This window comes from Peromyscus maniculatus, chromosome 4, assembly GCF_049852395.1.
Source record: "Peromyscus maniculatus bairdii isolate BWxNUB_F1_BW_parent chromosome 4, HU_Pman_BW_mat_3.1, whole genome shotgun sequence".
In the NCBI taxonomy this organism is placed as follows: domain Eukaryota; kingdom Metazoa; phylum Chordata; class Mammalia; order Rodentia; family Cricetidae; genus Peromyscus; species Peromyscus maniculatus.
In genome coordinates this window covers 5,604,160-5,619,386 of record NC_134855.1, presented here as the reverse complement: position 1 = coordinate 5,619,386, position 15,227 = coordinate 5,604,160, and the positions used below count along the sequence as shown (strand labels likewise).

At 41.9% G+C, this 15,227-nt stretch overlaps 1 protein-coding gene across 11 annotated transcripts in view; it reads left to right on the top strand.

Moving 5' to 3' along the window:
• The window catches only part of Mapkap1 (MAPK associated protein 1), a 216,661-nt gene that overhangs the window by 94,460 nt on the left and 106,974 nt on the right, over positions 1-15,227 (top strand). The gene's annotated exons all lie outside the window — the stretch shown is intronic.

The following is a 15,227-nucleotide window of genomic DNA, read 5'->3' as shown; positions in this document are numbered from 1 at the left end:
CTACACAAACATACATGCAAGTAAAACATCCATACACATAAAATAAATAAAGATTTAAAAAAAGAAAGAAAACAAAAAAACAGGAAGAAAATAAAGAAGCAAAAGGACTTGGCATGGTGGTGCCCATGCTCCTGGCATGTGGAGACAGAGGCAGGAGAATTGCTGGAAACTTCGATCTTGCCTGCACTGCATAGTGAGTTCAAGACCTTAGTGTTAGACCCTGTCTCAGAAACATACATAAAATGATATGTTTTATTCAGATGAATTATTAATGATAGTAATGCCAACAGAAACTCACCTATTAAATATATATCACTTATGAAATTAAATTTAAGTTTTTAGTGTTATAATGCTTTCTCCTCATGGCACAGAGTCTAGAAGTTACCTCTCTTCCTTTGCTTGTGAGTCCTTCTCCCTGTCCCTTCCCGTCAACAGGTGTTCAGCTCAGCTTTCAGGAGGAATGGGAGAAGTGGCTGGGAAGTTGAGAGAGTCAAACAGGAGAATTGTTTGTTTTGTTTGTTCTTCCAGACGAGGTTTCTCTGTGTAGTTCTGGCTGTCCCGGAACTCCCTCTGGAGACCAGGCTGGCCTCGAACTCACAAAGATCCACCTGCTTCTGCTTCCTGAGTGCTGGGATTAAAGCCACCACGCCTGGCTTCAGACAGTAGAATTTAAGACAAAACATACCCATTTTGGCAAAGTTCATGGTGAAATGAGGAATGACTCGTCTAGGTAACATAATAATCCTGTGTTCAACTAGCAACATGCATCAAAGGAAGAGAGCACCAAGGCTTTGATGATGCACTTGTGAAACAGGCTGGTTCAGTACACTCCTGCCAAAGCCGGTCAGCCAGGCCAGGGGCCAGATGAGGGTCTGCCGAACAAAGTATAATGAAAAGCACACAGCCAACTCCATTACTTTATGTATTGATTCTAAAAAGCAAATAAAAATGTTATGCAGCATTAAAAGAAAGGATACTACCCGGTCAGTGATGATGCATGCCTTTAATCCCAGCACTCGGGAGGTAGAGACCAGCAGATCTCTATGAGTTGGAGAATATCTTGGCCTACAGAGAAGGTTCCAGGACAGCCTGGGCTGTACATAGAAACCCTGTCTCAAAAAAACAAAAAGGATTCTATGGACCGGGGATAATTTGTAAGAACAATTAGGAGTTGGGGGAGATAGTTTGAAGCACATAAATAAGTCACAATACATTATTTAAGAAAAGAAGACAAAAAATATATTGGAGCAGCACAGGGGATCACAATCCTTTGTCTACTTAAGCTATTACGTATACAGAACACTAGACTTAAAATCATCTGTTTTTAGCTTCATCTCTCCCTCATCATCCCTCACTTCACTGGTTAAATAACCAGTACTACACACTGACTTATTCACATTGATGTAACATGCTCAAATAGGAGAATGTTAAAATGTCTCAGTTTGTCTTACCACAAATTAAAGAATAAAAAAGAAAAACCTTTTAAATTCAAAATTGCAAAACTCATGGTCCAGGCTGGCATTCCTGAACACCATTTCCTGCCATACATATTTAGAGAATTTAAATTGCAAAATACACATAGTGAAATTTTTTATATTTATAAATATATGTATATTTCATTTGGTGATCTAGAATAATTTAGCTTCCTTATTTTCATAGTTGGTGAGAAGAAGCTTTTGCTCTTTTTTTTTCTTAAGCAATAAATGACAAACTAAAAGATTTTTAAAAAAGAAACTTGAAAGGAAGGTTCAATAGGTGGTCAGTTTAGGCTCTGAGTAGCTTGGGACCCTGCTAGGGTGATCTCTTGTGTTCCTTTGTCAACCTCTGTAACTGAGCATGGCTTTCAATGGTGTATTCCTTCAGGAACTCCGCATGCTCACATTTCTGTAGTCACCCCATCAGTGCATTTTGAATTGCCAAGTTAGGCCTGACTTTCAGGTGTTTGCAGTTTGTCTGTAACACTATATTCCTTAGTCCTGTTTGGTGTAAGCCAGTCTGTAAAGTAAATTTCTGAAATCCCTGCCTGTCGGGCAGTGTGGGAAGGATTTTCTTTTCAGCCTGTTAGTATTGATGCGCTGGAATAGATCCTTATTTGGTCTTTCCCCAGTGGGCTGGTCTGTGGAAGAGAACTTCATTCACTGGGGCCAAATTGCTAGATGCATGTAAGAGCTTTCCTCCAATTTTGGTTTGATTGTCAAGAAAATCATTTATACAAGAGTATTGTTCAACTGCCCCTGTGCTGTGAAAACTACAGCAGCCGACTGGCCCCAGGGAAGGAATGGAGGATTTGGCAGGGATTCTTGGCATCCTTGATTCTTTCTTGTGTTTGTTAATTCTTGTGTAAGATCGGACTATGGGATTTAGCTTGATTTCCTGGTTATTTTGATGTACTGATTCTGAGAAAAACAGTGGGAAGACACTAACTGAAGCAACTTCAGTCTTTCTACATGAAAGTTCTAAATTGAACAAATTAGACTTCATTATTCACATTTATTGAATTTGCTCAGAAAATATGGCTTATAAAGTTTTGTTTAGATTTGGGTGGCTTACTATAATTTCTTTGTACATAGTCCATGATTTTTGAGGGGAAAAAAATTCCTTCCAGCTTGTAGATCTCAATATGTACTTACTACAGCAATGCATTTGATCACTTGCTGATGCCTTGGTTTAAGGATGAAGAGGCACAGAGTAAAGCTCCACTCCAAGGTCTCTTTATGCTGTCTAGGCTGCTCACAAACTCCTGGGCTCAAGCAGTCTCAAGCCTCAACCTCCTGAGTGCTGAGACAGTAGGTATGTACCACCATGCCCAGCTGCTTCCCTTGTTTTTTCACAGAGTAACATGACACTGTTTTCCCCACACTCATGTTTCCACTGAAGAGTATCTCTTCCTTCTGAGATTCTGGCCATCACATAGACTGTCCATGCTCCCATGCAGGTTTGTGTGCATGGCAGTTTTTGTCTCACTTGGCCGAGTACCCAGTAAGGTGAGCTTGTGTTGTAAGACCCTGTCAGCTGTCTTTCAGAAGGCTTCTGGCAGTTGATATTCCACTGGTGAGCAGTGAGAGTTCTGTTATCCCACACCCTCCCAGCATTCAATGTGGATGGCATTTGGACTTTATTCTTATGGGTGTGCAGTGGTCATCCCGTGTGCTGACTTGTAATCCTCTAATGGATGATGCTGAGCATTTTATACTAGGTTGCTCTTTGGCTGCTTGAGTGAGCTGTTACGATTTTTTTTTTTTTGCTCATTTTGAAATTGAGTTGTTTTCTTATTGTTGAGTTTTAAGAACTCTTTGTATTTTTAGATACAATTCCTTTGTCAGATGCTTTGCAAGACTTTCCTCCCAATGTGTGTTTGTCTTCTCTTCCTTTTAGTAGCATCTCTTACAGAGCAGGTGTTTAAATGTTGGTGACGTCAGCTGACCTGTTCTTTCTCTCACAGATGTTGCTTTTGGTGTTCTTCCCATTTTGTTTAATTGTGTGTGTGTGTGTGTGTGTGTGTGTGTGTGTGTGTGTGTGTGTGTGTGTGTGTACGCACATGCATGTGTACATGTATCACAGCATTCATGTAGAGGTCAGAGGACAACTTGGGGGAGTTAGTTTTCTCGCTATACCACATGGATTCTAGGGATTAAACTCAGGTCCTCAGGCTTGGTGAGCACCCTCACCTGCCAAGCCATCTCGCTGGTCCTGGAGTTGTAATTAAAAGGTCCTCATTATATCCAGGGTCACCTAAATGTTTCTCCTACATTTCCTTCTAGAAGTTGTGTGATTATGTGCTTTATGTTTAGATGGATAAACCTGGATTGGGATGTCTCAATGGTAGGGTGCTTCCCTAACATGCACAAAGAGTTGGGTCCTGGGTTCAATTCTCAGTGCTACAAGAAGGCGACAGAGAAAAGAATATGCCTTGGATTGAGCCTGGCTGGGAGGTCTGTGTCTGGTCGCCTGGTCTCTCTCTATGTGCATAGCTTGTTGCTCCAGCACCATTTAGGAACTAATTGTTCTTCTCCATTAACTGCCTTTGCCTCAGCTGCTTCTGTCCTGTAAGGTCTGCTAACATAGTCCTTAATTGATCTTACTCCGTTAGACCAAGAATGGAGCAGGAGCTTTTGAATAACACCCATTTGTGCAAGAAAAAGAAAACTTGGTGAGGTTTACCCCATCAGAATCCTAAGATATACACCAACTCTTCACACATAGCCACATTTATTCTGCTTTATAGATAATTGAGGGATTTTCAAGGGTAATTTTGACTGTTCCCGTTTCTTATGCACAGACTTTGGTCATATATCATGACTCTCAAGTACACTAGAACATTCCCCTTCCTGCCTTTTTCTGTTTTTTCTGCAGTCCCTTAGATACTCATCATTTCTCTGGTCTCTTATCTACTGTTGATGTTTATTAGGCTACTGATAGGTGAGCTACTAAAACCCTGAAGAGTTTGCGGTACTCTGGAGCAGTGTGCCTGTGGAGATTACTGCTATGCCCAGTAGTGGAAGTGCCAAGCTGCACCCACAATGTTCAAAAGAAGTAAAAAGTAAGCTGAAAGCCTGAGGCATGTTGGTCATTTCCAATGTTCTGGTAGTCCACATTTTTAAAATTAGCAAAAGATGAACTTAAATTTTATAATTATTTTATTGTATCCAAAATAGTATCATTTCAGCATGCAGTGGGTAGGGATATAGAGATATGGCTCAGTTGGGAACTTGTTTGCCTAACATACAGGGAGCCCTGAGTTCCATCTCTAGCACTCCATAAAAGCAAGCATGATGGCAAATGCCTGTGATCCCAGTCCTTGGGAGGTAGAAAGGGGAGGATCAAGAGTTCAGAGTTGTTTTTGATGACATAGGGAGTTGCAGACAAGCTACATGAGACCCTGTCTTTCAAAAAACAAACAAACAAAAAAGCCGGGTGGTAGTGGCACACACCTTTAATCCCGGCACTCAGAGAAGCTGAGGCAGGTGGATCTCTGTGAGTTCAAGGCCAACCTGGTCTGCAGAGCAAGTTCCAAGACAGCCAGGACTACACAGAGAAACCCTGTCTCAAAATAGCAAGAAAATAAAAAAAAAAATCTGTCATCTTTATAAAAACTTTTATACACAAAATACACACTTATAAATCTTGTGGTTGTAAATCTTTAATATCTAGTGTTTAGTGCAGTTTAAAATAGACTCCACTTGGACATGCCATTTGAGAAATGCATAGCAGCCACTTGTAACTTATAACTGGACAGTGCCAAATATACCAAGGTGTGGTCTAGCCACGTGGTGCAGACCACCATCCTAAGGTAGACTTGCTTCACCGTGTTCAGTGTCAGCCATCTACAGCCCTTGAGGAAAGTTGGTGGTTTTCTGTAAGCATCAAACATCATCATTTTTCATAGATGCTTGGAAACATATTAGCATCTTTGTCTGTTCTCTTTGTCAGAGTACAGTATAGTAGTTAAAAGTATTAAGTACAGAGTTGTAGCCTTGGTTCTAAATCTGGTGTTACTGGAACAGCATGTTCTTGAATGTGTTCCTTAGATTCCCAGCAGTATAGTGTTCTTGTGTATAAAATGTAGTATACACTGTAACAGATTATTATTAAAAAAAAAAAAGATGAGATAATCCATGGTAAACATGTTTCTGTTGTTGCCACATACCATTACCATAGCCAGCTACACTTACAAATTTCTAGCATTCATTCAACACAGGAGTATGATTTAGTACTCTCTTATTACAAGTGATTTATAGCTAGTGTTTTCTCCGGTCCCGCCCGTGCCATAGCCACTCAGACCCAAATAAACACACAGAGGCTTATATTAATTAAAACTGCTTGGTCATTAACTCAGGCTTACTACTGACTAGCTCCTACACTTAAAATCAGCCCATTTCTGTTAATCTATATGTCATCACGTTTTCCGTGGCTTTACCTGTGTGCCATTACATGCTGCTCCCTGGACGGCAGGCTGGCGTCTCCTGACTCAGCCTTTCTCTTCCCAGAATTCTCTTTGTCTGCTTATCCCACCTATACTTCCTGCCTGGCTACTGGCCAATCAGCTTTTTATGTATCAGTCACTCAGAGCAACACATTCACAGCATACAGAGCATCCCACAGCAGTGATTGATTTTGCTATGGTGTGATACTCTGCTGTCACGTAAATGAGTCCCAGTATTTAGGCAGGTTGGACTTTCCTTGATGTCTCCATCTAGTTTTGCTGTTTGATGTCTTTGGTCCATTCTTTATCTGTCTCTTCTCACACTGAGTGCACCCCTCTATCTATTCTCCCCTTTCTGGGTCACCATTAGAGTCCTCCTTAAGAACCATTTGCTCAAACATATTATTAGTAAGTTGCCCTTCCCCTTTTGCATTCCTGTGTATGTTAAGGCTCCCATTTGAAGCTGGCAACACCTTACACATTCCTACTGTTCTCTAGTCAGATATGCCTTTCTGCCTTCTTCTCTGGATATCTGCCTAATCTCCAGGGTCCTGTGTGTCACCTATGCATCTGTACTCCTCACCTTTGGCAGCCACTGACATTTAAAGATTTTACCCTCCATTCCTTCAGCAAATAGTTTTGGAGTGCTAGGCCCTAGATATTAAGGAAGGATAAAATGGAGAACAAGAGAAATGCCATCACTTCACTCAGAAATTTACAGTGTGTTTGGTAGAAGAAATTATCAAGTGTAATAGTACTCTGTGTCTGGCTCATTTCATTTACCATTTGTATTCATCCATGCATTGCCCCAACACTCATTGAGTGTTTTGCTGTATCTCAGGCATTCTGCTGCTGTACAAGTGCTGAGTATAGCAGACATGGTCTCTCTTTCCTGAATTCAACAGTCTCATAAAGGAAGTAGGCAAATAAGTGAAAAAATTTTCAGATAATGAAGCTGAGTGCTTTGAAGGAAAGGACACCATTCATGAGTGCCTAGCCTGAAGTCAGGGAGATTCCATGGAAATGGGCAGCCGAAGCCTTTGGGTCAGAGAGGCCCTGCAGATGGAATAGTGTGGCAGCAGACCCAAGGCAGGAGGAAGCAGTGTGGTTGGAGCATAAGGGAAGGCATGAAGAAGAGAATGGATGAGACGAAGAGAAGTGGACAGCTTCTAAAGGACTTGAGGTGGAACTCCCAGAATGTGGGGGAGAGAAACAGTGTCCAAGATGATCCCCTCATTTCAGACTTGGTTGCCTTATGTGCTGTGGTACCCTGTGTTGTGATAGGAAGTCTTGGAAGAATCTGTCTTGCTTGACTTCCCAAGGACAGGGTGGTGTGAGTTTAGCTTTCTGCCTATTAATTTGGTGGTCCTTTTGGTTATTGGAGTTCAGAGGAGAGAGACAAACTGGGAGTGTGAATCTGGGAGACTTGTGTGTGGAGATGTTCTTTGAAACCTGCAGCATGGGTTAGAGAAAAGAGAAAGGCCTTGAAAGTGGCCACTGAAGAGCTGTATTTTCAGAGGGGTCTCAGAACACAAAGAGGTTTAAAGGTAGGGCAAGTGGGGAGCTCAGCTTGGGATGAAAGACTGAGCTTACTCAGAGAGCATCCAGGAGAAGCAAGAGCAGCAGCGCGGGGCTGAGCTAGAGTCTGCACTGGATCTTTATGAGCTTTACCCCAGCCCAAAACCCAGTACACTGAGTGATCAGCTTGTGGGACGGATGGGGATGTTCACATCTGGACAGATGGTTCAACCTTACCATGCAAGGGAGACCTGCAGGTGTCTGATAGGGCAAGCTTCTGCCCGTCACAGACCTTTACTCACCAGAAACTACCAAACTGAATGGTATCAACGTGGTGATGTCCTGCTTTTATTATTGTTGTTGGTGTTTTAGTTTTATAAAATTAGTTTGAGATTATAATATAATGGCCTCATTTCCACCTTCCCTTTTCTCCTTTGTTTTGTTTTTCGAGACAGGGTTTCTCTGTGTAGCTCTGGCTGTTCTGGAACTCTCTCAGAGATCCACCTGCCTTGGCCTCCCAATTGCTGAGATTAAAGGCATGCGCCACCACCACCCGGCCCCCTTTCTCCTTCTAAACACCCCTTAGACCACCCCCCTCCCCCACATGCTGCCTTTCAAATTCATAGCCTCTTTTCTCTTAAACTATTGTTGTGTGTGCATGTGTTCTTAAATATGTAAGTTCAACCTGCTCAGCCCATATAATGTTTCTTGTATATTAAATCTTTGAGATGACTGTTTGATTTTAGATAACCAGTTGGTGTGGTCTTCCGGGGCAAAACTGTATTTCTCCTGTTCTCCGCACTCTTTAGGTAGTTCTTTGTGTGGGATTGAGGTCTTATCCCCCGTCCCATCTAGTTTGCCATGTCTGTTGGTATCGTTCTTGTTCAGCTCATGTTTAGGCAGTCGTGGAGACTTTGAGTCTAGCTTCTGACATTCTGACACTCTCACAGGAAAATCCTGTTCCTCTGACTCTTACAGCCTTTCTTCCCCTCTGCAGCAGTGATCCCCAAGCCTTAAATACAGGAGTGGTAGATATATCCCTTGGGACTGGGCTCCACAGACTGCATTTTGATTGGTTGTGGTTTTCTGCAACGGTCTCTATCTGCTGCAAAGAAAAATTTCCTTGATTGGGGTGAGGACTACACTTATGTGTGGGAATTGGACAAATAGTTACAATGTAGTTAGGAATTATGATTGTTTTGTAAAGTGGAGGGAGGGAGCATTGTCAGCCCAGGTAAGAAAATTTCACTTAAACTATACATGTATATTTATATAGTAACTTAAGTATAGAATAGTTATTTTTAGGTAGGATAGTTAGTAGTATGATTCCTTTTGACTTTTCTAGACATCCTTACTGTTATTTTACCCTCTTTCTTCCTTCTGTATTTATCTTTTTTCTCTCCCTAATTAGAGCCCCTCACCATTTTCCCCATTTTTTTTAATTTTAATTTTATGTATATGGATGTTTTAACTGCATGTATGTTGGCATATCACTTACATGCTTGGTGCCATGAAGGCCAAAAGAAGGCATAGGATCTCCTGAGACTAGAGTTTCAGACAGTTGTGAGTTGCTATGCAGGTACTAGAGCTAGGACCCCAGTCCCCTGGAAGGGCAGCCAGTACTCTTAACTGCTGAGCCATCTTTTTAGTTCCCATGTCCTGATTTAAATTATAGATACAGAGATACTGCAGACATTGTAGTTGCTGAGTAGAAGAGAAAGCAAGCCCATACTCAGAGTTTACAAATTGCCAGGGTTGCCCACTGCTATATGATGGTTGATAGATAAGACAGGGTGTCCCACGTGTGCTAAAGTACTCTTAGTTTGTTATCTTATTCCTTGTGACAGCTTTGGAAGTCATAAATAATGTTTTCATTAGAGAGAAACTGAGGATTAGGAGTTAAGTAATTTCCCAAGCTCCCTATGTTGTGTTGAGTGGTATAGTGGAGAGGGAGAAGGATGCAGATCCTAAGTCAAGGTTTGAACTAAAGCTGCCTGTTTCCTTTGCTCTTAACTATTCTGTACCAAGAAATGAAGCTGCTGCTGCTGCTCTGCCTCTTCTTTCTTTTCCTTTCTCCTTCTTTTTTGTTTTCTGAGACAGAGTTTCCCTGTGTAGTACTGGCTGTCCTGGATCTCCCTCTGTACACCAGGCTGGCCTCGAACTCACAGAGAGCCATCCACCTGCCTCTGCCGCCCAAGTGCTGAAATTAAAGCAGCATCATGAATAGATGCTGTAATCATATTCATAGCAGAGACTCTGCCATCCCTCTGTGCCTACTTGCCTCCCCTCAAACATTGCATACTGTTGATGTCATCCCAGACCCTGTGCTGGACACTAGGATACAAGTAGTCATAGTCTGTGGTCTCAAGGTTCAGTCTATGGTCTAGACAGATACCAAACCATACATGCCCCCTTTCAGTATCATTAAGACTTTGAGAACAGTGAACATCCAGAGAGTTCTAGGGACATGAGAATAAGTCTTTTGAGTTCTATCTGGAGCCCCATGTTGCTCTAGAGTGGGAGGTAGTCGGGGAAACCTTGCCAGCAAAAATGAGGCTTGAACTAAATTTTAGTGACTTGACTATCTAAGAGCATGACACCTCCAGGCTGATAGTCCACACAGAGGTCAGACACAGGGTGTGCCCAAGCCCCAGGTATGTGCTCTAGAATAGGAGGCAGGAAGGAGGTGAACTTGAAGGCAGCACAGCACAGTGGAAGATGTTGTAGAAGGCAGATTCTTTTGTCTTTATTCTAAAGGTAGGGAGATGACAATACCACATTTATGTTTCTGAAATATCCTGCTGGTTGTGGGATTGAAAGAATGTCTACAGGAAGCATATATAAAAGGTTATGGGTTTGTGAAAGTCAGAACCCGCCAGTTCTGTAACTTTGTTTGGAAGACTGCTTAAGAATAGTGCACAGGACTTTCCAGAAATGACAGAATTAGCAAATAGGAATGTCAATACAGTTACTACAAACTTGTTCAACACAGCAGAGCTCTGTATAGAAACACGATGAAAATGGGGTAAGGTACGAAAACAGGAAGGGCTTTGGATTTGAAGACGATGGCAGAAGCTCTCCAGAGAGGAAGGCAGATTCGAGCTAGAAAGGCCTAGCTTCCAGTCAGCTGCCAGCAGGCGTTTTCTCTCTAGAACGGGTGTCCTGGGGAAATAGAGACATTCCGTGTGAGGGTGCTGTGCTTTCAACCTTAGATAGTGACCAGTTTTTACTATTCATTTTATGTAGGTTTTGGAGAAACAGAAGCTTTGACAGTCTTAATTTTTCTCCTCTGACTTCAGAGACCAATCTCTGAGCTACAACCTTCTCAGTATCCTCCCACTTTCCTTTACTAATGCCCAGCAGACTCTTACTATTGATCTGCCATCACAGTAAACGCCAGGGTCCTGGTGCTGAGAGTTATGGACATTTCAGAATAATGTGTTCTTTTCTTTTTCATTAAAAGCAAAACAGAATAGTAAGTTTTTGCCTGTGGTCATCATACTATAAAGGATTTTTTTCTACATTTCCAAAAAATGGGTGCATTTTTATGAGTGTGTAAATTGAACATGCCAGATAAAACCTGGTAAAAATCTGGGATGCTTCCTGGAATGCTCCTAAAGTTTTTATGTGTGAACTAAATGCTATCCATATATAGGCTGCAGGTTTCTATCACTTCATAAAAGCCACACCAGTCTTTGAACAGAAAATGAATATTGGTAACTCAGTGAAATACATTTTCCCAATGAAAAAAAATTTACATCAGTTGTTGATACATAAATAAGTGAAACCAAATTGCTATATTCACCAAAAGTTTGGTTCATTTCTCCATCCCTTCTGCCCCAAGGCTCTCTCTGACCACAGGCTCCATTTTACTCCTGTTCAGTGTTCAAACCCCCATCCCATCTTCTTACAGTGTGGTTGTCTCTCCTCCCAGGCCTACCCATCATTAAGACTGAGCCTGTTGTTTCCCTCTTCCTGCTTGTTTGTCTTCATTCTTGTGTTTTTAGGTACCAGTCAGACAGGAACTTAGGGTTTCCCTGCCTCATGCTCTCTGTGCCTCATTGTAATCAGAAGATGAAAACTTGTTGAAGAAATCTTGGCAAAATGAGAATCTTTTTTCATGTTAGACACTGCAATGAATACAGTTATTTAATCTTTATAAGACCTTTGTGTGACAGATAGGATTATTTCCTATGTAATTCTGGAGTTTCATAGTACAGTGGGCACTTCAAGCCCATGGCTGTGCTGAGAAATAAGTTACCAGTGGATAGTGAACCACACCTGTGGCCGAAGCACTGGATGTTCAAGGTTTGGGAAGTTAGCCCATCTCAGAGTTTTTGCTAACTCTAAGGAAAAGAAACCGAGAGCAGGACATTTGTGAAGTCCAGAAAGTAGAAAGGAAATCCCCATGGGACAGACAGTTTCCATAGCCTTTGAAAACCCTTTGTACAGTTATTTATAGTCTTGGTGAACACAATTAAATTTTTATATAGCTGCAATTATTTCTCATTTGTTTTTATCCATCAAAAAATGGGATGCCAGTATTCATATCTTAAAGGACTGTAGAAGCACCCCCCTACCCATCCAGAAACTATTCATGGTGATACACACCCCCCTTTGAGAAGCCATGCATGGTGGCACATCCCCCACCACTTTGAGAAGCCATTTGTGGTGACACATGTTTTCAATGTCAGCATTGGTGGCAGAGGCAGGAGAGTTGGGATCTTTTTGTTTTGTTTTTGTTTTTGTTTTTTTGTTTTATGTTTTTGTTTTGTTTTGTTTTGTTTTTGTTTTGTTTTTTGTCTTTTCGAGACAGGGTTTCTCTGTGTAGCTTTGTGCCTTTCCTGGAACTCACTTGGTAGTCCAGGCTGGCCTCGAACTCACAATGATCCACCTGGCTCTGCCTCCCGAGTGCTGGGATTAAAGGTGTGCGCCACCACCGCCAGGCGAGAGTTGGGATCTTAAGGACAGCTTTGGCTACATACAAAGTTTAAGGCCTACTTGGGCTGCTGAGACCTGTCTAAAAGCAGCAAATTCCCCTTTCCCTTGACCTCCTTGCCTGCTGCTATCTCCTCTGTCTGAAGCATCTGCCCCATTTGTCTGATGGCTACCCCTCCTTCTTTAACACATACTAATTAGTAATATCTTTTACTTTTGTTCAGAGTGATTCCATCTACATATTCATGTACTCATTCACTTAACAAATATTTGTTAAGTACCGTTTAAGTGCCTTCCGTTTTACTCTTCAGTAAGCGTGGAGAGGCTTAGAAGAGCCTGTGCTCTTTGGGAGAGCAGATGCATCAATAGGGAAAGGAGCTGTATAACCATGGATGTGCAGAAATAGTGACCAAGAAAGATCCAAGTGATTATAGAGAAATCAAGAAAACCCTTTTTCACACAAGATGGAGCTCAGAGAGATTTGTTTAGTGGTTGAGTTACACTAAGGCCAGATGGTATTCATCCAGAATGGAGTCATAGGAAGGAGCCCTTATTTCCCTGTGTGGAAAGCTCCAGCATTAGGATTTGTAGAATTTGTTGGCAGGACCAGAGCTGTTTTTTCCCCTCCCATTTCGAAACACCACCAATTTCTGACTGATCAATAAGTTGAAAAACAGTGTGTCTGTGAACTGGATCATCATGAACTTGTTTCTCCTCTTCTCTGTTGCTACTCCCCTGCTGTAGATATGAGGAGGGTCACATAAATCTCTCCAAGTTTGTAATTAAAAACAAGACCAAAAATTAATGTGTCATGTTTCCTTCTATTGAGACACCAAGTGAGCATGGGTCCCCAAGCACCTTGAGAAGCATGGCTTTGCCCAAAGAATTGGTGGGATCAAGGAATTTTTGGCTGCCTGGGTTTGAATGTCAGTTCTGTCACTTATGTGTCATCTAATGCTGAACGAGCCTCTTAGCCCCAATAAACCTCAGTTTCCTAATGTAGAAAATAGAGACAATGACTGACTTCACTGAGTTGATGTGCAAATTCAGTGGATGGATCAAGGCCAGTTGCCTAGTGCACACAGTACCCAGTGCACACAGCCAGTGACATTGACTTGTCCTAGGAGCACTTAACATGGAGTCTTAAGCAGTTTCACAAGTGAAAACACAAGGATGATTGCTTTGTAGAGGCTCAAGGGAACCAGCAGGTCTGTGCATAGAGAGTGGAATGTTTGGTCACCATCTCCTTCGATTCTCAGTTGAGGGCTTAGAGACCCATTTGCTGCTAACCTTTGTTAATGACCTCACTCCTCTTGTATGATACCTGAGGAGTACTTCTTAGGACCGACTGCACAGAGTAAACATGATGCAGATGCCTTTGAATGACTCAGGTGGCAGTGTGTATTTCAGAATTGGTGAGTTAAACCCTTTGGTTTACTCTCAGACCTGGGCTTGTGATATTTGTTGAATTTGTTTCTTCGGGGACTCAGCAGCATCCCATGACAATCAAAGCAGGATTCTAGTGTTATCAGTATTGGGCCTTCTACTTTGACCAGTAGGCTTACTATTTGCCCTTGAACCTCTGTGGTGCTGAGAAATCATGGACATTTCTCAGATTGATTTACATGGCAATAGTCAGTGTCGTCCATTGCTTATCCTATCCACATCTGTCCTGCTCATACAACCCTAGAGGCACAGCAGCCCCATTACACTTAGAGACCTGCCTGCCTGGAATGAGCTGCTGGGTCACGGCTGCCCTGTTGCTCCGCTGTGCATCCATAACCGAAGGGCTGACAGAACTCTTCAAACTGGTCCCTATCTGACTTTACTACAGTCATCTCACATTTATATTCTCCTTCTGTTACGCCAGGCTCTATACATCACCAAATTTAACCCTGAATTAGGCTATTCGGGCCTCATTATGGATGTGGAAATTGAAAACCAAGGTGAAGGTTATTCTGAAATCACATAGCCCAAGAACCACAGAGCTGAGACTTGAACTCAGGTCCCTCTGACTGCAAAGCTGTGAGTTGGCGCTCTCCTGAAGCATTTTCCTCTTCTAAGGAGTGTCTGCTTTGCACTTACTTTGTGGTTGACAGCTTGCTGTAAAGCAGAAGTTCCTACACTGACACAAGAATTTTATATTTCTTACCAACATTGCAAACACATGAAATGTAAAGTGACAAACATGGCCAGATTACTTTCTTGTTATCAATCCATTTAGCAGATTTATAGTTTCCATTAATTTTCATCTGTCCCTATTACTTGTGTTGTATAACAAATACGTCTCAGCCTTGACAGACACACTGAGTGTAGATCACCTGAAGTAGACTCTCAATAAGCAGAGTTGCAGCTAAAGATAGTGAATTAACTGGGAAAATTGCAAATCAGGTAGTCAGCGCAATAATTCCTTGTCACATCCAATCGATAAACTTTGTAAATCAACTCATTCAATTGCAAAAATGATCTATATAGATCAAGCAACCAATTAAACAATTAGCATACACTTTGCAATTAATTAATTAAAGCATCAATCATGTAATTAAAATTCCAAATTTGAGCTGCAGAATTTAGAATTCTCCTGCCTTCTGAACTATTAAATTATACTTCCGAAACCAGCGTGCCTAAATGCTAGCAGGTTTTCAATTTCCCAGTCCACTCTGGAGCAAACTGTCTTAAAGTACTTACAGTGGTTTCAGCATTTGTAACTTACTTAACTTACATATTGTCAAGGCCTCCTGTATCCCAGGCTAGCTATGTGGCCAAGGATAACCCTGAACTTGGGATCCTCCTGCCTCTACCTTCTGAGTGCTGGGAACACATCTCTGATTTGTGCGGTGCTAGGGAT